This window comes from Pan troglodytes, chromosome 6 (genome assembly GCF_028858775.2).
Source record: "Pan troglodytes isolate AG18354 chromosome 6, NHGRI_mPanTro3-v2.0_pri, whole genome shotgun sequence".
Taxonomy (NCBI): domain Eukaryota; kingdom Metazoa; phylum Chordata; class Mammalia; order Primates; family Hominidae; genus Pan; species Pan troglodytes.
This window is the reverse complement of record NC_072404.2, coordinates 163,498,566-163,522,381: the sequence shown is the minus strand read 5'-3', so window position 1 is coordinate 163,522,381 and position 23,816 is coordinate 163,498,566. Positions and strand designations below refer to the sequence as shown.

At 44.5% G+C, this 23,816-nt stretch overlaps 1 protein-coding gene across 1 annotated transcript in view; it reads right to left on the bottom strand.

The window, feature by feature from the left end:
- The window catches only part of CNTNAP2 (contactin associated protein 2), a 2,300,337-nt gene that overhangs the window by 51,613 nt on the left and 2,224,908 nt on the right, over positions 1–23,816 (bottom strand). The gene's annotated exons all lie outside the window — the stretch shown is intronic.

Genomic DNA, 23,816 nt, shown 5'->3' with positions numbered 1-23,816 from the left:
TCCAGCAACCCCTCAGGACTCTGGTATTTTTGTTAATTATTTGGGATTTAGGAATTAAGAGTGAGACCTGACTGAGTCATGAAAAGGATGGAGTCTATATTCCAATTTAGAAAGCGGTTTCTGAGACCATCCCCTGGGGTGGTCAGCATACCCCAGAGAGGTGATCAGTTCTGGACAGAGCATCTTGAGCAGGAAAGCAATAATAAACCGGGGTGTGTTTTGAGGATGGCACCATGCTTGAGACGGTGTCATGTGAAGCAGACTGGAAGGAACTGTGGATGCTGAATGTGGGGAAGAGAAGACTCCAGAAGCACACCGTCACTGCCTTCAGGTGTTGGAAAGGCCGGCACCAGGGAGAAGGCTGAGACTTGTTCTGTGGGGCATTAATGGAAGGATGCTCAACTGGATCTTATACTGAAAGCAAATATGAGATCAAGTCTGCCAGGGTAGGTGTGGAGAAAGTGGCCCTGTAAGCCAAGGGGCTATTGAGTTCAATCCTGGATGTCATTCCAGCTGGTGGGGTGCGGTGGAAACACCAGGGAAGGGCAGGGGTAGGGGGGGACCAGCCATGCAGGGGAGAAGGCAAGTCCTCAGACCCCTGTTCTGTGTGGCACTCTGCGGAAGAGGGGAAGGCTGCCTCACTTCACCCTGTGTGCCAGTCCTTTATCTAACTAAATCTCCACAGAAAATCCACAAGATGGGGTTGAATGACCTTTTGTTATCCAGAAAAGAAACAGCCTGAGGAGTAAAGTCACCTGACTGAGGTCACTCTGCTAGAAGGTGGGGCAGGGATTCAGCCCCCGGTGCTGTCCCTGACTCTCTTTCTGCGTGGAGGGATTCAGGCTCAGCCTCCAGGAACCGGAGACCAGAGCTCCCTATCTGGGACCCAGCCACTGAGACGTCAGGTCACAAAGATGGATAGAACCAGAGGCACTGGGGAGCCGGAGAGCTTTGGAAATGGGTGTCTTTATGTCCTTCTGCCTCAGTCTAGAGCTGAGATTTGTGAAAGGGCCAAATCTGGGGTAGGAAGAGGGTGCAGTGTATCCTCCGAGGTGGGAGGAGGCCAGGCCATTTGACCATATCTTTCTCTTCAGAGTTCACTGTTCCCACAGACACATTATATGTCATCCATTTTTATATAAATGGTGAGTTGCCAAATGGGATTTAAAGACAGCCTAGCAAATCTTTACATCCCTTGGAACTTAAAACAAAGCTTTTCCTTCACAGAATTCTAATCTCTCTTGAATAAGAGGCTATGAAACGGAGGGACATTATAATAACCTTCATTTAAAATTAGATTCTGGATGTTCTGGTGACTTAGCTGAAAACAGCTCAAATCAGCGAAAACCTTTACAAAGACTTTTCAAAAGTTGGAAGACATATCTGTACACACAGGGCGTAGAGCCGGACTTGGCCAGTATGTGCCTTCTGCCTCCTCCTGGCAATGCTTACCCCTTATTACTGTTATTTCTGAGACGTGAATGTTTTCTCATAGTGAATGTAGCAGTAATAGTAATAATAATAATAATGATGATAAAGAACAGCAACATTTCTCACAAACCCATTTCCTGAGTATTAGCAGATTTGCTACTGGGCCTTGGTTCCCCTTAGATCTTGGCTTAAATGAATGCTTAATAATGATAACAGAGGCTGGGTGCCATGTCTTACGTTGGTAATCCCAGCACTTTGGATCACTTGAGGCCAGGAGTTCGAGACCATCCTGGCCAACATGGCGAAACCCTGTCTCTACTAAAAATGCAAAAATTAGCCGGGTGTAGTGGCACAAATTAGCCGGGTGTAGTGGCACAAATTAGCCGGGTGTAGTGGCACACCCCTGTAATTCCAGCTACTTGGGAGGTTGGGGCATGAGAATGGCTTGAACCTGGGAGGCGGAGGTTGCAGTGAGCCAAGATCACAGCACTGCGTTCCAGCCTGGGCAATAGAGGCACTCTGTCACAAAAGACAAAAAAAAAAAAAAAAAGGGATTCAATTTTAATTAAAAAAATATATAAAAATATAATGGTAACAGCTAAAGATTCTTGGGGTTATTACCATGTATTAGATGTATGCTTAGCATTTGAAACACAATGTCTTATTAATGTTTGTGAGAGAAGAGAGACAGACCCTCTCATATTGTTTTATATTGTTCTATAATCAGAAAAGGAAAGAGAAGCGAAACTAAAGGCAGGTAGCCCGGTGCCTAGGAACCAGACCCGAAACCAGGCCTGGGCCCGCCTGACCTAAGCCTGGTAGTTAAAATTCGACCCCTGACCTAGCAACTGATGTTATCTATAGACTCCAGACATTGTATAGAAAGACAGTGTGAAACTTCCTGGTCTGTTCTGTCTCAGTCTGACCACCGGTGCATGCAGCCCCTGTCACGTACCCCCTGCTTGCTCAATAGATCACGACCCTCTCACACGGAACCCCCTTAGAGTTGTGAGCCCTTAAAAGGGACAGGAATTGCTCACTCAGGGAGCTTGGCTCTTGAGACAGGAGTCTTGCCGACGCTCCCGGCTGAATAAACCTCTTCCTTCTTTAACTTGGTGTCTGAGTTTTGTCTGCAATTCGTCCTGCTACATCTGCAGCACCTTGCTATGGCTGGTACAGTTTTGGACCCATTCTGATTGTCGCTCACTGTAGTGAAGTAACTTGCCCAGAATCACATGAGCTAGGAAGTGCCAGTGCATAAAACCAGGAAATTTGCCTCCAAAACTCATGCTCTTAACCATCACTCTACCAGTTAAGACATTATCCAGATGCCTGGAGACCAGGGGAGGCCTCAGCTGGGAGCTACTTCTAGAAAGTTAAGAACTGCCTGGGGCTCTGCAGAACCCTCCCTGCATTTGCAGATTATACTTAATACCTAACTCAGTTATAGCCGCCAGCAACCCCCACCCCTCAACTTGCAGATAATCCACTTTAACTGAAGATGTGTCCCCCTGCGAATTGGTAATTACTCCCTGTGGCACTGTCAGAGCTATTCAAAGGATAAGAGACAAGGAAGAACAAAGCTAATCTGAGCCAGGCACTGAAGCTGCAGTCGTCTCTTAGACACCTAAATGGAGTGACTTCCATGGCTCAGATGGGGTGTAGAGGGCTGTTGATTTTCATTTTACTTTTAACAAAAGATGAGGGGCTCTATCTGAAATGTTTGCTTGGGGGATCTTCATTTTCAGCTCTGACGATGCTCGCTGTGTGCTTATTTTCTCAGCTGGGCACATTCTCTAGTCCTGTCATTACCGTGACTCTTTTAACTGTCTGTACATGTTGAGGGGACTTCCATCTACACTTCAGGAGGTGCAAATTACAGTGGCTGTGGCACTTCGAAGAAAATACATTTTCTCGGTATGAGCAGTCATTTTCTCTTGGTGACGTTGCGTACTTTGTTTCAGAACAGATGAGAGCTTAAAATATTTTATGGGGCGATCGCATTAATCTCACCTCTAAAATATGTTATCGTGACTCTTAGGCATCTTGGGGGAAATGAATCTGCCTAGAAAATATGGTTTTCTGGATAACAAGAGATCTAATTCTTTTGGCATGAGCCCATTTCAGTATTTCCAGCTGAATATCTGTCTAGAATGCTTTTTTAAGGCAAAGCAGGCCCCAAATCAGGGTCATGTGATGACTTTCACAGGCCCTAGGCACTTTTGCTTTCAAGGTTTTCTTCCTCCATTAAAAAAAAAATCAAAAGTAATATTTTAGGACTGTTTTGGTATAAAGATGAATATAATGATATTATGTATTAACATATTATATATTAGAACATTTTTCCTTTGACTTAACAGTTCATTTTTTTCTTCTGATTTTAAATATTATTAGAACACTTTTGTGGGTCTCTGGAAGTACTGTGGGCCTACTGAACCCCATGGATATGCTGGCCCCTGCCAAACATATCTGATGGTTTTTCTTTTCTTTTCTTTCTTTTTTTTTTTTTGAGACAGAGTCTTGTTCTGTCGCCAGGCTGGAGTGCAGTGGCTTCATCTTGGCTCACTGCAATCTCTGCTTCCCAGGTTCAATCGATTCTCCTGCCTCAGCCTCCTGAGTAGCTGGGACTACAGGCATGCACCACCGCGCCCAGCTAATTTTTGTATTTTTAGTAGAGACAGGGCTTCACCATGTTGGCCAGAGTGGTCTCAATCTCTTCACCTCGTGATCCGCCTTCCTGGGCCTCCCAAAGTGTTGGGACTACAGGCGTGAGCCACCGCGCACAGCTGTGATGGTTTTTCTTAATGGCTTGAAGCTTGGCTGGGAATATTGTTTTGCCATGCTATGGAGACAGCTGGAAGTAGCCCTGGATTTGCATTTTTGAAGAAGGGCCTGAAGTTGCCTTTTTTTTTTGGGTCATTTTCCTCTGTCTTAGACAGGTGGTGAAAACTCTGCTACTGACTCTACAGCATGGTTGCCTTTCTGCAAAAGTATCTGGAAATCACAAACTGCATGATGGCCTCTTACTCCTGGGAATCATCTTTGTTATCTCTACCAGCATTCTTTAATTTGTGAGCAATTTTAAAAGTAAAATAGTTATTGTCTTCAAAAGATTCTATTTCTTTAGCCGTGATGCTATCTGCCATTCGTATAAGTTCTTTTCAACATGTGGCCTTGGGCAAGGATCCATGGAAAAATTGTGGACTTAATTTTATAGAAAGAGTGAAATAAAAGTCTTACACAGATCAACTTTGTTATGGAATCCCATTCATTTATCACCCACACAAGGAATTATTGAGTATCTATTGTATGCCAGGTGGTGAGGATTCAGTAGTGAAAAAGTTTCTACCTTCAAGGACTACATAATTTAATCAATATTGCTAATTCTGACATTATGCTCGACAGATATGTGTATATATACACGTGTATATATATACGTGTATATATACACATGTACACATACACACGTATATATACATGTACACATACACACATATATACATCTACACATACACACATATACATGTATACACATATACACATGCATACACATATACATATACACATGCATACACATATAAACCTATATACACGTATATATACACACATACATGTATGCATGTATACATGTATGCATGTATACATGTATGCATGTATACATGTATGCATGTATACATGTATGCATGTATACACATCTCAAATATATATGAGATGGAGTCTCACTCTTTTGCCCAGGCTGGTGTACAATGGTGCGATCTTGGTTCACTGCAACCTCCGCCTCCCAGGTTCAAGTGATTCTCCTGTTGCAGCCTCCTAAGTAGCTGGGATTACAGGCGCATTCTACGATGCCTGGCTAATTTTTGTATTTTTAGTAGAGATGGGGTTTCATCATGTTGGCCAAGCTGGTCTCGAACTCCTGACCTCAGGGAGTCTGCCCGCCTTGGCCTCCCAAAGTGCTGGGATTACAGGCATGAGCCACCACGCCCAGCCTGCTAGACAGTAATATTATTTTTTGACTGAATTAATAAGTGAAAGACAAAAAAGCTACTTTTTTTCCAGGATGAGCTCAGAAACTAGTTGAGCAATAAGCAAAATGTCTGTCCTTTGCTTAAAGAAAGCCTCGTGCTCTGAAATTATATTTTACCAAGAAAATAAAGCAGCAGAAGGGAGAGAGTGAGACGGGGAGATGCTACTCTAGGTAGCAGGAGCAGGGAAGGCCACTCTGAGGAGATTACATTTGAGCTCTGAGCCAGGTGAAAGTGTGTCCAGAACTGGTGGGTTCTTGGTCTCACTGACTGCAAGAATGAAGCCGCGGACCCTCGCGCTGACTGTTACAGTTCTTAAGGTGGCGCGTCTGGAGTCAGTCCCTTCTGATGTTCAGATGTGTTCGGAGTTTCTTCCTTCTGGTGGGTTCGTGGTCTTGCTGGCTGAGGAGTGAAGCTGCAGACCTTCGCGGTGAGTGTTACAGCTCTTAAGGCAGCGCGTCTGGAGTTGTTCATTCTTCCCGGTTGGCTTGTGGTCTCGCTGGGCTCAGGAGTGAAGCTGCAGACCTTCGCGGTGAGTGTTACAGCTCATAAAAGCAGCGTGAACCCAAAAAGTGAGCAGTAGCAAGATTTATTGCAAAGAGCGAAAGAACAAAGCTTCCAAAATGTGGAAGAGGACCCGAGCGGGTTGCCAATGCTGGCTCGGGCAGCCTGCTTTTATTCTCTTATCTGGCCCCACCCACATCCTGCTGATTGGTAGAGCCCTGTGGCCTGTTTTGTCAGGGCACTGATTGGTGCGTTTACAATCCCTGAGCTAGATACAAAGGTTCTCCACATCCCCATCAGATTAGTTAGATACAGAGTTTCCACACACAGGTTCTCCAAGGCCCCACTAGAGCAGCTAGATACAGAGTGTCGATTGGTGCACTCACAAAGCCTGAGCTAAACACAGGGGGCTGATTGGTGTATCTACAATCCCTGAGCTAGACATAAAGACTCTCCACGTCCCCACCAGAGCAGCTAGATACAGAGTGTCGATTGGTGCATTCACAAACCTTGAGCTAAACACAGGGTGCTGATTGGTGTATTTACAAACCTTGAGCTAGATACAGAGTGCCGATTGGTGTATTTACAATCCTTGAGCTATACATAAAAGTTCTCCACGTCCTCACCAGAGCAGCTAGATACAGAGTGTCGATTGGTGCACTCACAAACCTTGAGCTAAACACAGGGTGCTGATTGGTGTATTTACAAACCTTGAGCTAGATATAGAGTGCCGATTGGTGTATTTACAATCCCTGAGCTAGATATAAAGACTCTCCACGTCCCCACCAGACTCAGGAGCCCAGCTGGCTTCACCTAGTGGATCTCGCACTGGGGCTGCAGGTGGAGCTGCCTGCCAGTCCTGCGCCGTGTGCTCGCATTCCTCAGCCCTTGGGTGGTCGATGGGACTGGGCGCCGTGGAGCAGGGGGTGGCGCTCGTCGGGGAGGCTCGGCCCGGCACAGGAGCCCATGGAGTGGGTGGGAGGCTCAGGCATGGCGGGCTGCAGGTCCCGAGCCCTGCCCCGTGGGAAGGCAGCCAAGGCCCGGCGAGAAATCGAGCGCAGCGCCGGTGGGCCGGCACTGCTGGGGGACCCAGTACACCCTCCGCAGCCACTGGCCCAGGTGCGAAGTCCCCCATTGCCCGGGGCCAGCAGGGCTGGCTGGCTGCTCAGAGTGCGGGGCCACCAAGCCCACGCCCACCCGGAACTCCAGCTGGCCCGCAAGTGCCGCACACAGCCCCGGTTCCCGCTCGTGCCTCTCCCTCCACACCTCCCTGCAAGCTGAGGGAGTGGGCTCCGACCTTGGCCAGTCCAGAAAGGGGCTCCCACAGTGCAGTCGGGGACTGAAGGGATCCTCAAATGCCACCAAAGTGGGAGCCCAGGCAGGGGAGGTGCCGAGAGCAAGCGAGGGCTCTGAGGACTGCCAGCACGCTGTCACCTCTCAAAAGGAACCCAAGGAAAAAAGCATTCCAGATAGAAGGAACAGTGATTGCAAAGCCCTAAGGAAACACACGTACAGAGGTTCCTCCAGCATGAAGGGGCTACATCCCAGTAAACCCATCGTACGTTTTTGAGCTCACCCTGCAAAAGCAGTCCTTTTGTCTTTCACTTATTAATTCAGCCACTAATTCAGTCAAAAAATAATATTACTGTCTTGTATATTGTCAGAATAAAAGCGCATTTAATCCACTCAACTTACCAAACACACCCTACCTTAAATGTGCTCAGAACACTTACATTAGTCTACAATTGGGCAAAATTATCTAATGCAAAACCTATTTTATAATAGAATGTTGAGGCCGTGCGTGGTGGCTCACGCCTGTAATCCCAGCACTTAGGCAGGCCGAGGCGGGCAGATCACATGAGGTTGGGAGTTTGAGACCAGCCAGGCCAACATGGAGAAACCCCATCTCTACTAAAAAAATACAAAATTAGCCAGGTGTGGTGGCACATGCCTGTAATCCCAGCTACTCGGGAGGCTGAGGCAGGAGAATCGCTTGAACCCAGGAGGTGGAGATTGCAGTGAGCTGAGATCACACCACTGCACTCCAGCCTGGGCAACAAAAAGCGAAACTCTGTTTAAAAAAAAAAAATAGCATGTTGAATATCTGATGCAATTTATTGAATACTGTAGGGAAAATGCAAAGAATGGTTGTATGGGTACTCAAAGGACGGTTTCTACTGAATGGGTATTGCTTTTGCACCATGGTAAAGTAAAAATGTTGTAAGTTGCACCATCATAAGTTGGAGACCATCTGTGTATGTATTCTGGCTTCCCTTTAAACGTTGAAACATGGGGCTGGAGTGAGAGTGGATCCTCCTTGCCAAAGCGTAGACTGTTTGCTTTCAAGCTTCCTATTAGCAGCATTGAATTTGGCACATGAGTAGTAAGTCCCCCTGCTAAGAGAGCCACACTTGTCTGTTGGCTGGGGCTTAGGTAGTGCTGTGGTCCCCTGCAGCCTGCACGCAGTACAGATGCAGGAAGAATGGGAGATGGTTAGCACCATGCCCTTTAATAAGCCACGGCAGAACATCCCCCAACCTCAGCACATCAGCGCTACAAGGGTGGCCACCAGACCAGCATAGCCACCACAGCAAAGACCTGTAAGGATCCTATTACAGGTTGAGTTGTGTGCCCCAAAAAGGTATGTCAAATTACCTGTGAGTGTGACCTTTTTACGGAAAGACAGTTTTTGCAGATGTGGTTGATACTGTTTGGCTCTGTGTCCCCACCCAAATCTCACTTCGAACTGTAATCCCCACAAGTCAAGGGAGGGACCTGGGGGGACGTAATTGAATCATGGGGGTGGTTTCCCCCATGCTGTTCTCGTGATAGTGAGTTCTCATGAGATCTGATGGGTTTTGTTTGTTTTTTGTTTTTTTTTTTAGACGGAGTCTCCCTCTATTGCCCAGGCTAGAGTCAATCTTGGCTCACTGCAACCTCTGCCTCCTGGGTTCAAGTGATTCTCCTACCTCAGCCTCCCAAGTAGCTGAGACTACAGGCACGCACCACCATGCCCAGCTAGTTTTTTTGTATTTTTAGTAGAGACGGGTTTCACTATATTGGCTAGGCTGGTCTCGAACCCCTAACTTCATGATCTGCTCGCCTTGGCCTCCCAAAGTGCTAGGATTACAGGTGTGCTGGGATTACAGGCATGAGCCACCGCGCCCAGCCGATCTGATGGTTTTATAAGCGTCTGGCATTTTCCCTGCTGGCACTCATTCTGTCTCTCCTGCCGCCCTGTGAAGAGTTGCCTTCTGCCATGATTGTACGTTTCCTGAGGACTCCCCAGCCATGCAGAACTGTGAGTCAATTAAACCTCTTTTCTTTACAAATTACCCAGTCTTGGGCACTTATTCATAGCAGTGTGAGAACGAACTAATACAATGGTCAAGATGAGGTCATCTTTAGTTAAGGTGAGCCCTAATCCAGTGACTGTTGTCCTTATAAAAAGAGAAGACGCAGACACACACACAGGGAGAAAGGCAGGTGGAGACACAGGCAGAGAGTAAAATTATGCTTCTACAAGCCCAGAAAAACTAAGGTCTGCCAGTAACGATCAGAAGCTGGAAGAGAAGAACAATTCCCCCTCTGCGTCCCCAAGAGGACCCACCCCTGCTGACGCCCTGATTTCAGAGCTCTGGGCTCCAGAACTGTGAGAGGATAAATCTGTATTGCTGTAAGCCACCCAGTTTGTGGTACTTTGTTATGACAGCCCAGGAGATGAAGACAGACCCTGAAGACTGCGTGTAATCCCGGACCCCTTGACACTCTGGAAAGGAGATATGAAGGCAGAGAGATTGAGTATTTGCCTCAAAGAGACTGAATTCACCTAAAAGAAACACTTTTTAAATGAGAGACTTAGTTGACTTTAAGTGCAAGCTTCAATGTCCCCTCAACCCAAACCAAGAACATAGAAATGGATGCCTCAGAACAAGATGAGACCTGATACAGAAAATTAAAACAACTCTAGGCTGGGCATGGTGGCTCATGCCTGTAATCCCAGCATTTTGAGAGGCCGAGGTGGGTGATCACCTGAGGTTAGGAGTTCAAGACCAGCCTGGTCAACATGGTGAAACCCCGTCTCTACTAAAAATACAAAAATTAGCTGGGTATGGTGGTGGGTGCCTGTAATCCCAGCTACCTGGGAGGCTGAGGCAGGAGATCACTTGAACCTGGGGGGCAGAGGTTGCAGTGAGCCAAGATCACGCCACTGCACTCCAGCCTGGGCAACAAGAGAGAAACTGTCTCAAAAAAAAAGAAAAAAAAGAAAGAAAAGCAACTCTAATACCTTCATGTTTTTACTCATCTGAATTTAGTCCATAAATATTTTAGCCCTTTACAAATTAATAAAAATAATTTTTTCCCACGAGTACTGGAACACAGGGATCATTCTGGCTTTTTCTGGTGTCACTTCTGTAAGTTTGGGGCTCCACAGCATGCACTACCTAAATGCCTAATTCAGATCTTTATACCACTTTAAAATCTTACACTTTTAAGTTTTTAAAAGTGTTTACTTTTGAGTTTACAAATCTTACAAAGAAGTTGATCGCACAATTACAAGGGTTTACTGATATTCCTCACGTTCTATTTCCAATTCCATCTCCATTTCCTATTTCAGAGTTAGCATTTTTCTGAGGTTGGTGAGGGCTGTGTTTCAAAACTTTTCATTTAGAGAAGCAATTTCCTTCGTTGCTTCACACCTGTTCTCTTTTCTTCATGCCTGTTCTCTTCACCACTCAATTGCTTGGTAACCTCTGAGTTCCTTCTTCTCCTTCTTCCACTCCTTTCCCTAAAGAGTTTGCATGTCCCGAAGGTTTAATTTTAGTTGCAGAATATGTTCTTGGTCTAGGTGAGGCCTGGAATCCATGTGTTTATTTCGGGGCAGTCAGCTAGGAGTTGTTGCTTGTTGTATCATTTGTCACTGCCTTGCTGTTTAGCTTATTCTTATGCTCTAAATTAAATGTGAGCCCCCTTCCCTTTCAGTCCAGCCAACCCATGGCTGCCAATCTGTAGTTTTTGCCATGTTCTAAAGGGGTTTATGGACTCTTGTAGAAACTGCAGAAATAAAGATAACTTCTTCTCAAGATCCCCTTTGTTAGAAAATTTTGTTGTATTTTTCACATCTGGAGAAAAGTCCTCAATTTGTAGGATCAAACCACAAATGGTTTAAAGTAATAATGAATCAAAAGGTATTGTGAATGCACCTGAATATCCCAAACTAAACATCTGAAACCAACGACTGTGATTTCCTATGTATCCCAGGGCAGTGAGAAATATTTTCTCCGCAGCTAGTGAAATTCAAGAACGCTTCTCTCTTTACCCTGCTGTTAAAATTTATACAGCAAAAGAGACAGTGTGAGACAATTAAAAAAAATTCCTGAAAGTTTAATAAGTTGAAACTGTCCTACTGAGTATGTTTTCTGAATGGCTTTCCAAAAGAAGACATTTTTCTTAAAGGAAGCTTGCAGAGACTCTGAAATATTCCATCTCTCTAGCAATGTAACTGGCTGCACCTTGAATTTCTAAATTCTGACAATGACCCATAGGCTAAAGGCACACATACAAAGAATGACTATGTCACACGGATGCCACTCTGGATATAAGAGCAGAATTTCCAGCTCTCCCTACAAAAAGGCAAAACAATGTCTTCAAATTTAGTATACAAAATACATCTCCGAATTGAAAAGTGTGCTTATTTATATTTAAGAAGGGAGGCTTTGTCTATATTGCAACTTTAGCAAGTACTAGTTATGTGTTGCTTAGTGATGGGGATACACTCTGCGAAATGAGTCTTGTTAGGCAACTTTGTTATTGTGGGAACATCACAGAATGCACCTCCACAAACCTAGATGGCAGAGCCTACCACCCACTTAGGCTATATGGTAAGGTCTATGGTTCCTAGGTTACAAATCTGTATAGCATGTTATTGTACTCAATACTGTAGGCAATTGTAACGCAATGGTAGTATTTGTGTATCTACAGGTAGTTAAACAGAAAAGGTACAGTAGAAGTAACCATATTATAATCTCATAGGACCACCACTGTACACACAGTCTGTGGTTGACTGAATCGTCCTTACACAGCACATGACTGTATTTCGAAAGAGCTAAGGAGTCCTCATGCTTTTCTCAACCTTCCTCACCAATCACACAGGAAAAAAAAGTAACTGATGTCTTAAGTGCACATTTTATGCAGGGCCCTAGGCTGAGCAATTTACATTCATTAACTTCTTTAATTTTTGTAGCTCCTCTGTGAAATAGGTGCTATTATTATCTTCTTTCTCATTTTACAGAGGAAACAGGCCTGGAGAAGTTAAATACTTTAACCCTTCTGTTACTCTGCTCCTAACTGCTTTATTCTAATGCATTCCTGATTACGCGCTTGAAAGCAGAATATCTAAAGGCTGAATAACAGATGTATTAAAAGGGAGGCCTGTTCTATTTCCAGAAAGTTAAACAAAAGCATAGGACCCCTAATTGCAGTTTCTACAGGTGCTACCTCTCTCTAGCCCAGACAACATGGTAAGTGGATGAGACCTCACCAGGCTCCCGGTGGGTGAACGGGCAGGCCAGCCATCCTCACTCACCCAAAAGCCATCCCTTCTCATGCAATCTCCACATTCTCAAATGCTCCCGTCTCCCATTTCCCTCAAGCCAGCCTCATTTCCAGTCTGAGAGTTCTTGCCATGGTCTCATGGCTGCCCGCCATCTTGCCTTCTTCCCATTTCATCCTCCACCTGGCCCTCAGGGGGACGTTTCTGAAACTGCATAGGATCCTCTCATTCTGCTTCAGTGACTGTCTCTAGTAGAAAGCACAGGCGCCTCGAAATGATGAACAAGTCTCTTTGTGCTCTGACCCACCCTGCTTCTCCCAGCCCCCTGGCTGTGTGTTCCCTCAGACACTCCCTCAGCCAGTGATACGACCACCTTGAACACCCCTAGGCTGAACCAGGCACGCTCCTTTTGGCCTCTCCAACGTAGTCAGGAGTAATAGGGCCTGCTACAGTTATATGATCACAGGTTTTTCTCCCTGACTAGATGGAAGCTTCTCAAAGAAGGTGCCATATTTTCTTGTCTTGTGTCTTCATCACATAGTGTAGGGCCTGGAACCTGGGCCCCACAGGTCAGGAGTAAATGAGCATGTGTTTTTCCTGGTTACACAACTTTGTGCTTGTTTGAATACTTGTTTCGAATTTTCTGCATACAAACATACACATGCTAACTATAAAGTAATCATTTTGATTCCATATGCATATATTAAGTCACACTTCCTATGTGTGCATACAAGAATTTAGTTGGAATCAGAAATTTTTATTAGTATGCTCTATACAAAAGGCCCTGTGCTTGGCACTGTGAGGCACAGAGAAACAGTTATACTACAATACCCTGCAGGATCTCATAGTCAAGAATAAACACTGACCGAGGCAAAACACAGAAGGCTATGATGCACAGTCACATGAAGGACATCCAGAGGAGAGAGCTGTGGATCTAGATTGGGGCACAGGATCAAGGGAAGCCTGTGGGTGTCAGTGCCAACTGAACTGATCATTGAACGGGGGCTACAATTTGCAAAGAGAAGGCTGATGGGAGAGGGAGATGGGCCTTTCACAAAACCAAGGAATCAGTGAGCATGTGTGGTGTATTAGTCTGTTCTCATGCTGCTAATAAAGACATAACCAAGACTGGGTAATTTATAAAGGAAAGAGGTTTAATGGACTCACAGTTCCACATGGCTGGGGAGGCCTCACAATCATAGGCAAAGGCAAAGGAAGAGCAAAATCACATCTTACATGGTGGCAGGCAAGAGAGCTCATGCAGGGGAACTCCCCTTTATAAAACCATCAGATCTCATGAGACTCATTTACTATCACAACAGCACGGGAAAGACCCACCCCCATGATTCAATTACGTCCCACTGGGTCCCTCCCATGACATGTGGGAATTATGGGAGCTACAATTCAAGATGAGATTTGGGTGGGGACACAGTCAAACCATATCATGGGGTAACAGCAAAGTACTAGGGATGGATATTGGATAAAGCTGGAAAGGTCTCCTACAGTATATATCACGCAGGGCCTCACGCTTCAAATCAGTTTACACTTGATTTGTTAAGCACTGGAGCATCTTGGAAGAGGAAGGGTTTTTTTTTTTTTTTTTTTTAATGGTGACGAAAACAACATAAAATTTTCGATCATGGGACAATTTTAATCAGAGATGAGTGAGATTGAAGCGAAGTGTCAAGCCAGGAGACTTACAGCTGTCTTGAGTGATGGGGTAAGGGTCTGACTGAGGTGATGGCAGAAGGGATGGAAAGGTGAGGACTCAGGAGAGACTTTATAAATGAGCATACTTCTAAAACCTGGTTTTCTCTTTGTCCATGTTTGGCAAATAGAAGGAAATGCTGACAAATGTCAGGAAAATACATCAGGAGAATTAATGTAATATAGGACACTGCTTGTTTAGTAGGCTACAAACTCTGGAGCTTTCTCAAGGGAGCTCTCTTGCTTCAGCCTTCACCTCTTGGATCTGGCTCAAGCAGGAGGTCAGCCAAGAGGCGTCCAGCTCTCAGGAGCAGGAGCCACGGCTTTCCACATCTATTATTCATTTTGACGACGACACTCTCAGTGGCTGACACTGTCTGTGAGTTCATGGACTGAAGAAGACTTTGTAAGTCAGAGCACACGTGGCATTTTTTATATAATACCCTTCTCTTAATTTCCAGTCCTTTATGGTGGATTTTTTTTAAGAGTGAGTTAAAAGGTTGTGTGCTGAGCAAAATGGGAAAAAAAGTGCAGATTGAAGGAAATCAATGCTGTGTCTTTTTTTTATATTTTAAAACCATGTTTTATGGAACATAGAAGCAAATCTTCAGTAATAACTATGTGATGATTTCTTTTTAATGTAATTATTTTAAGCTGTGTCTTAAATAGGAAAATTTTTAAAAGTTGTGAATACCAATAAAATGCAAGTGTCATTATAGTCTAGGTGTGTGTAACCATATGTGCACAGAATTGTCTTTTCACAATAAAATAAGAATACTAGAAGGTACTTATTTTATTACAGATGAGGAAGCCAGGGCTTAGTTCTGTTAGGAAACTTGTCCTGGGGCTTAGAGATGGCAGAACCAGTGCTACCAATACGCAGCGCTGGCTCTCAGACACCTAGGTTCCCAGAGCTACAAAAAATGGATGTTGACTGATGACGGGAATAAAGCACATGATGTGGCTTTCCTTTGTGATACAGACAGACCTTTGCTGGATTCTGCTGTCCTTTAACTGTACAGTCTATTACTTTGTTTTCAAAGTAAAATTTTTCTCACAAAAGGTGACAGATATGACTATGGCTACATCCATGTTGATTCACAGTTCAAGGGAACCAGATGGATTCACACGTCTCAGCCGCTGCGTACTGTTGGTGCTCTTATGGGAACGCCATTCTGACCTAGGTCATATTATACATTTTAGGTTCAGAGAGTCCTTGAATAACTGGGAGCAGACTGGTAAACAGAGATTAACAAGCTTCTTTCCCAGTAAAGGTGACGTACTGGGTGGGATTATATTGAGTAAGTAACAGACATTAAGTGTTTGGAGCTAACCTGGCAAACTATTATAACACAGAATGGAAGACAGAAAAAAACAGGCAGTTGAAATAATTTTATAATTAAATCTGTTAATGCAATTAATACTGATCGACCATAGTGGGGGTCTGGGCAATGCGTGTCCACAAAGAGCAGCTGGGGGCTTACTCCGGAGGCTGAGGCAGGAGAATGGCGTGAACCTGGGAGGCGGAGCTTGTAGTGAGCCGAGATCGCACCACTGCACTCCAGCCTGGGCGACAGAGCAAGACTCCGTCTCAAAAAAAAAAAAAAAAAAAAAAAAAAAGCAGCTGGCGGCTGATGCATGAAGTGGATTTCCTTTATTTGGATTCTGTAAGTCAGGAATCACTATGATTAACTCTAAGGATAATAATAGCAACATCTGCTAAATTTCTGCCTTCCAGTGAGTACCTGGATGCAGGATGCTTTCCACACATCTCATGTAAAGCCAAGCTTTCCATTGTTTAATCAATTTTGAGAGTTTTGGGTTTGGATTGCTTTTGTCATTGACACTCAGGCCTCCAAATCAGTGTGTGGCTGGGATCTCCATGTTGGCCAGAGCCAGAGTCCCGCCACGAGCCCAGGGTGGGGTGTGTGCTAGGGTCTGTCCCCAGGCATGCTCAGGAAGGTAAGTTCTTGCTAGCCAGGTGGGCTGGCCATTCTAGGGGCTTGAGGTGGGGGTGGAAAGAAAGAAACATAAAAAGAAAGTTGGGTTATTTTCAGAATGTATTCATTTCTGACTTTGGAAAAGTGGTTAAAAAAAAAAAAAAAAAAAGAAAGCCTTTTAGGGAAGTTGTCCCAGGGAAGGGAGATGTCTTAAGAAACGGAGAGGAAGTGCTTCCTCCCGGTCGCCCCCTCACCCTCTCAGGACCAAGACCCCTCTTCTTTTGAGCTCCTGAGGACAGGTCCTGGGGAGACAGGAGATGGGTGTGGAGGGAGGAGGCAGGCAGTCCCTGAAGTCCGAGTGGGTCTCCGCTGTCACACCTATGTGCTGGATTGGACCAGCAGCCTAAGGGCTCCCCAAAATGATTTCTGGGCCATTTCAGAAATGTGTCCAAATCCCAATGGAACTAGAAATTTGGTCATTTCAACAACTTTTCTAAGGAAACAGTTCAAAGAATATTGCCTTGATTATCAGGAGGAACCAGAAAAATGTGACAGAAAAGAAATACTTGGAACTAAGATACGCTACAAAATATTGAATGCTAGTATTTGCACAACAGGCTTAACACCAGACTTGTTTTCTGGTTTACAAAAAAAAAAAAAAAATTAATCGTTTCCTATTTCTCAGCACCTGCTAAGACTTGCTACCAAAGCTTTGGGTTTATCAGAATTTTCAAATTGTACAGGCAGTTACGTGCTGTAACACCTTGCTGTTCTGAGGTGTGCATTTCTTTTATCTCAAAATAGCACAAAGTTAGGGTTAAAAGTTAATTTCCTGGCCAGACTTTAGTCCCAGCATAGGAAACGTTTGATGATAATAGCTCTGTTCCATTCTGAGTGTACTCAAATGAGAATCCTCGGTAATAAAACCAGAAGCAGACACCAACAACTTATTAATGGAATATAAAATTGGAATTTTTGGTTTACTTTTGACTTTTTGAATCAACTTCATTGAGGTATAATTTGTACCCCAAAAATGTACTTATTTTAAATGCCTAGTTTGATGAGTTTTGCCAAATACATATATCTGTATCACAGCCATCTCAAATAAGAAGTAGAACATTTAAATTGGAAGTTTGCACATATTTCCTTTTTGTTTCCTGATACTTGTGTGTGCGTGTGTGTGTGTGTGAAAACTCACTCCTGAAAATGAAAATACTTAAAAGAAACTTTCACCCTACCAAAAGGCTCTTGATAATAATTCTGAGATTTTTAGTATTACTGTCACTTGTATAAGAAAATTTGTAGACCAAGATAGCATTGTGCTTAAAATCCAATCAGACAATGATAATTTGTAGAGGAGGTTTTGCCACAGTAAAGCTTGCTTTGTTTTTTTAAGATCCCTGCAGAGACAAAAGGGAGTGTTTTATGGACAACAAGGCAGCATGCTGCCCTCGAGTTCCAGGTTTTGGGGGGAATGAATCATTCCAGAATCCATACTTTTGCATAATCCAGTATGAACCCATGCCGATGTGGAAGTGCATCTGCAGTATCCAGTAAAATCCTCACTGCTTCCTCCTCTTCTGTTTCCTTCTATCTCCCACCCACAGCATTCCGAGGGGGAACACTTCAGGGGGCATTCTCAGAGGAACCACAAATTACCTTCAGGTTGTGAAAATGGTCCCCAAACAATTGCTGGGGCCCCGCCTGTTGACCTTGGAGCAGGCTGCTGGGGCTCCAGGACCCAGGGCTGTCTCTAGGATCTTGAGCAACACTGGCATTCACAGTGCATGCTACTGTCTTGAAACTTCAAAACATTTCAGCAAACGTGAATTATAATCTCTCAAAATCACTTTACCATCGTCATCTGGCCAGTCCTGTTTGGAAGACAAGGTAACTGATGGAATCACTTGAGGTACAGGCCAGGGGACTTTGGGGAAAGGTAAAGAAGGGAACTTGTTCTACGGGAGGTGCTGGCAAAGGAGGCCAAAAGGTAAATGTGTGATTCAGGAGAAAGCATCCCATCAAGGATACCCCCTCACGGTGCATGGTGAGAGTGGCGGCTTCCAGTCCTGGCTTCCTGCCTTGATTCTGCAACTATCCAAAGTTGAACTTGGGCAAGCCACAGCCCCCCATACTCCTACCATCAGTTTCTCCACCTGCAGCACAAGGGTTGAATCCATGAGCTCAGAGGGCCTTCAGCTCTAACCTCCCTGGGAGACTGAGCCTGCCCCTGCCCGGGGCTCTAGCTTGACAGGCACTTTCATGTGCTTTCTATATTCCTAAGTTAAGGGTCCCCACAAATATAACCAAGTCCAATTTGGCGGCACATTCACATTGGCTGGTTTCGCGTCTCTCTTTTATGGGATACAAGTCCTTAAACCTGCTCATCCAGTAAGTTGTCCATGCAAAGGCTGTCCCTGTATTTTAGAAAGAGGCGCATGAACATTCAGTCTTTACTCATTGTCTCTTTAAACAGTTAATACTCTAAAGCTACAATTATATAATGATGTCTCAGTGTCTGAGTCCACCTTGCCTTGCTCCTTAAGATCACAGCTTCCTAAATGATCTTCCATTTCCACTTTTGCCCTTCTGTCATCCATCCTCCACTTAGCAGCCAGAGTGTTCTTGTAAAAACATAAATCAGACCATGTCACTTCACTACTTAAAACCCTTCAGTGGCATCCAGCTGCTCTTGGAATAAAACGCAATATCCTATCATGATCTACCTGGCCCTGAATGACCTGCCTACCACACACTTATCTGATTCCATCTCCTTTGGAGAAGATACACACAAATTCTGGATATTATGCCTCTACAAAAGGAAGAGGCCGTCTCTTCCCCTCTCCCCTTCTGAATGGCCGGGAAGTAGGTGTGATGGCAGGAGTGGAGAAGCCTTCTTGGACCATGAGGTAGGGGTCACATATTGAGAATGCCAGATTGTAGCACAGCAGAGTCTGGGTCCCAAAATATTGCAGAGCTATCTCATCAGTCCTGAACTGTCCACCCATGCTATTAAGTGACAGAAAAATAAATATCCATCTTGCTTAAACCCCTGTGAGTCTGGGTTTCTCTCTATTTTTTTTTTTTTTTTTTTTTTCGTGAGACAGAGTCTCACTCTGTTGCCCAGGCTGGAGTGCAGAGGCGTGATCTCGGCTCACTGCAACCTCCGGCTCCTGGGTTCAAGTGATTCTCCTGCCATAGCCTCCTGAGTAGGTGGGATTGCAGGCACGCACCACCACGCCCAGCTAATTTTTGTATTTTTAGTAGAGATGGGGTTTCACCATGTTGGTCAGGCTGGTCTTGAACTCCTGACCTCGTGATCTGCCCACCTCGGCCTCCCAAAGTACTGGGATTACAGGGACGAGCCACTGTGCCTGGCCTGGGTTTCTCTATTATAGCAGCCAACAGGGTACTAAACAATGCACCACACTTTCCTTAGGGCTCTGTCCTCACTGTTCCCACTCCCTGGGATGCATTTCCCCAGCTCCTCTCATAGCTGCTTTGTTATACTTCCAGCCTCCTGCTTAAGTGCCATGTCCTTGAGGAGGCCTTACCTGACCAACTTAACCAAGTTGGTCATATCTCTCCACTGAACTCTAGCAGTGGCCTCCCCACTAGCCTCCCTACCTCCACTCATGGTCTTCCCACCATCCATCATCCACAGAGGCCAAAACCTTGATACGTGATAAGTTGCCTTATCAGGCCTTACCTGACCAACTTATCACGTATTAAACTGTGATAATCTTGTTTGCCCATTTGTCATGCTTGTTTTGCCCATGAATAAGAAGCCCCCTGAAGGCAGCAGCCTGACCTCTCTCGCTCGCTTGCATCTCTCCAGCACCTGGAACAGTGCCTGGCGTGCACTGGAGGGCCCAGTAAGTATTTATGAAATGAATGAACAAGTGTAGGCACAATCAGCAGGATCCCCATTTCAAGTTCTTCTTTTGGTTCTTGGATCTGGGACAAAAGGGCTGGGGACACCTCACAGTTCAGAGGACTCTTCTCAGATGACTTAGCAAATCATCTGGAGAATACAGATCTCAATCCATAGCATTTGCTGCTCACAGAGGGATTTGAAAGAACAGCTTGTCTACCAAGGCCGATTTAATGAAACCATGAAATATATGACTGCAACAAGAACCCTTACAAGAAATAAACTTGATCTGTTGCCTGGTATCCCTCTAATAACTAACGATATAACTACGAAAGGTTGGTTCTGAACATAAAACAACCTCGGAAAGGAATTCAACTGAAGTGCACTTTGTGGTTACAAACACCTAGTGTCAGAGACAGTATTATCGACCCCATTGAAAATAATGACTTATTGCAAGTAACCACAAATCAGCTGACTAGTTGAATGGATATTACACATTGTTTACTACACATGACCTCAAAAAATCATTAGATCCATACTAGGAGGAGTAAGAGGACTTACTACACATGAATCCCTTCTTTCTGCAAACCTCATATCCTTATGCAAGAATGAGAAGAGCTGTCATTTGGGAATTAGAGAACCAGACTGGAGTCCTTGCCTGCCCTGTATTTGCGGCCGTAGACAGAAATTCCTTAATCCCTTTGAGTGTCAGTTTCAACCATAAATTGGGAATTTGAGCCTCTCTCTTCCACATTCCCCACACCGAATACATCAGCAGATAGTCTTAGCTGTGCCTCCCAAATACATCTTCAATCTGCCCATTTTTGTACATTCAATTATGTTCTCATTAAAGCCACCGTATCTCTCCACTAAACTCTAGCAGTGGCCTCCCTGCTAGCCTCCCTGCCTCCACTCATGGTCTCCCCACCATCCATCATCCACAGAGGCCAAAATGATACATCAAAACCCTCCACTGACCTCCCATCAACTCATAATAAACTTCAAACCCCTTGCCCTTGGCCTGTGAGGCCCTCTTGCTAAATTGGCCACTGCCTCCTCTATGACCTCAGCTTCTACTTTTCTCCTCCCCATTCATTCTATTTATCAAGGTTTCCTTCTGTTCAGGTAAATGCCGGCCTTGTCTGACTTCAGGGGCTTTGGTCCTGCTATACCAAACTTGTTCAACCCATGGCCTGCAGGCTGCATGCGGTCCAGGATGGCTTTGTAAACAAAAATTTGTAAACTTTCTTAAAACATTATGAGATTTTGGCCTGGCGCGGTGGCTCACTCCTGTAATCCCAGCACTTTGGGAGGCTGAGACGGGCGGATCACGAGGTCAGGAGATCGAGACCATCCTGTCTAACGCAATGAAACCCCATCTCTACTAAAAATACAAAAAATTAGCCGGGCATGGTGACGGGTGCCTGTAGTACCAGCTACTCGGGAGACTGAGGCAGGAGAATGGCATGAACCTGGGAGGCAGAGCTTGCAGTGAGCCGAGATGGCGCCACTGCACTCCAGCCCGGGCGACAGAGTGAGACTCTGTCTCAAAAAAAAAAAAAAAAAGAGATTTTTTTGCAATTTTTAAAGCTCATTAGCTACCATCAGTGTTAGTGTATTTTACGTGTGGCCCAAAGAAATTCTTCTTCCAATGTGGCCCAGGAAAGCCGAAAGGTTGGACACGCCTGTTATACCTTTAACTGGAACACCCTGTCTTTAGATCTGACTCCTTCAAATCCACTCTAGAGATCTCACTTCCTCCCTTGATCACTCTCTATCATACTACCATTTTTTTCATCATATTTAACAATGACTTAAATTATTGATGTATTTGTTTGTTCTTGTTTGCTGTTTTATTTATTTATTTTTTTCTCACCAGCAAGTCAGCTCCATAAAAGCAGGGGCTTCGAATCTTTCTTCACTGGCCTATCTATCCCCAGCACCCAGCACAATGCTGGATGAATGAATGAAGATTAAAAATAATATCTATTTCCAGGGGTTGGTGTGAGGCTTGAATGTAAAAAATGCTTTGTGGAGGGGTCATACAATTGTTGGATTTTATCAATCATTTTATGTGTCTGTAATTAGAAAAGATTATATTGCCGTTTACTAATATAGGTCAGAAGAAATGAAAAATCTTGCATCCGATTAGTTAGTGAATCTGCCCAAAATCTGTGTGATTGAAGCTGTTCATACATACTGAGATGAAATCACTCGCTGTCTTGTAAGCATCTATTATCTACTCTGCTTCAGGGGGTGTGGCTGGGGTATGAAAGACAGATGCCTGGTCTCTTTGCCTTGAGGGTGCTTACAAACGAATGACGTGTGCCTGAGCCGCTTTGGCCTTGGGATCTCTAGAGCATTCATAACCTATGATATTCTTCAAGAGCTGGCTGTGCCCACGCTGTCACCTCGTCCTCCGTGAGGGCCTGGCCTCTCTCATAGGGCGATGAGCTCCATAAACACAAACTATATTTTCCATATTTATGTTAAGTTGCCCAAGGTAGACTGGAAGGCACCCAGTAGGGATGTGGAATTAAACTGAATGATGGGTTATTGGGCAATATATATTTTTAAATATGTCCTTGCAAAAATATCCACTAATAATGCAGGAAACTATCTTACTTTGTATTGGAAGAAAATGTACGATTTGCTTATAATGTGGTCCCCTCCAACACAAAGATAAGGCTTTATGGATTTACTCTTGACTGCTTTCTAAAAGCACGTCCAGGTTGTCTGGAACCCATCACACCCTCTGATGGGGCCCACTCAGACCCAGTGGCTTGAATCAATGAGACGGATGGGTGGCCGGGAGCAGAGCTCTCTTTGTCTGATCCCTCTGACCAGAGAAACAGTGTTAGACTTCAAGAGCTTAGGGTAGAGGGGGAAGAACTACTAGCTGGAAAAACAAACAAACTTTCAGATAAAACCAGCCAAAGAGTCTTGCAAGAAAACGTAAGAGAGAGATTTCTGAAGTTCACCCAGACACAGACGCACTGAGTAAGGTAGAAAAAAAAAGAAAGTTGGGGATGAGTTTGAATTGACGAGAACTACAGGATGTTTGCAGCAAGCAGCTTAGAGCTGTAAAGATTTAATGCAACTCCAGCTGTAAAGATTTAATGCAACTCCAGCTGTAAAGATTTAATGCCTGGCTTGTTCCAGGGGGATTCTGGCTGGGTATCTTTGTATCCATCGCCCACCACCAACAAGCAGACATGTTTGTTTCCAGTGCTTTCTGCTTTCTCCTGCTTTTCTCTATGTTGGTCTCTGAGCTTCTCTCATTTCTCCCCCGATTCACTACATAGAATGGCTCTTATTTCTGATATGTGTTTTGTAATGTTTTCAGGACACTAAAATTATTTAACTCCATATTCACTGTAATACCCTAGATAATGTAATTTTGGCTCTGAAAGGCCTAATTTATTATCTTGGTGTGACTTTGACAGCCAAACAATCAAATAACTGGTCATATGAGTAAAAAAAAGGTCAGAGAGATGTTGGTTTAGGTGACACAGATGGGGGGCATATATGGTAGGAATACCGTGTGTTTACTGTTCTGGGGTTTCATTCTTGTTGTATGGTCTTGGGTGCTTCCATCTGCTTTCCAAGTAACTCGGGTTAGCTTATTTGTAATTGTGCCCTCATCACTCATTTAATTATCCCTGAAAGCATTACTGGGCAGTTTATTACCATTCTGCCTTAGATAGTTGTTTTTTTCTTTTCTTTTCTTTTCTTTTGAGACGGAGTCTCACTCTGTCACCCAGGCTGAAGTGTAGTGGTGC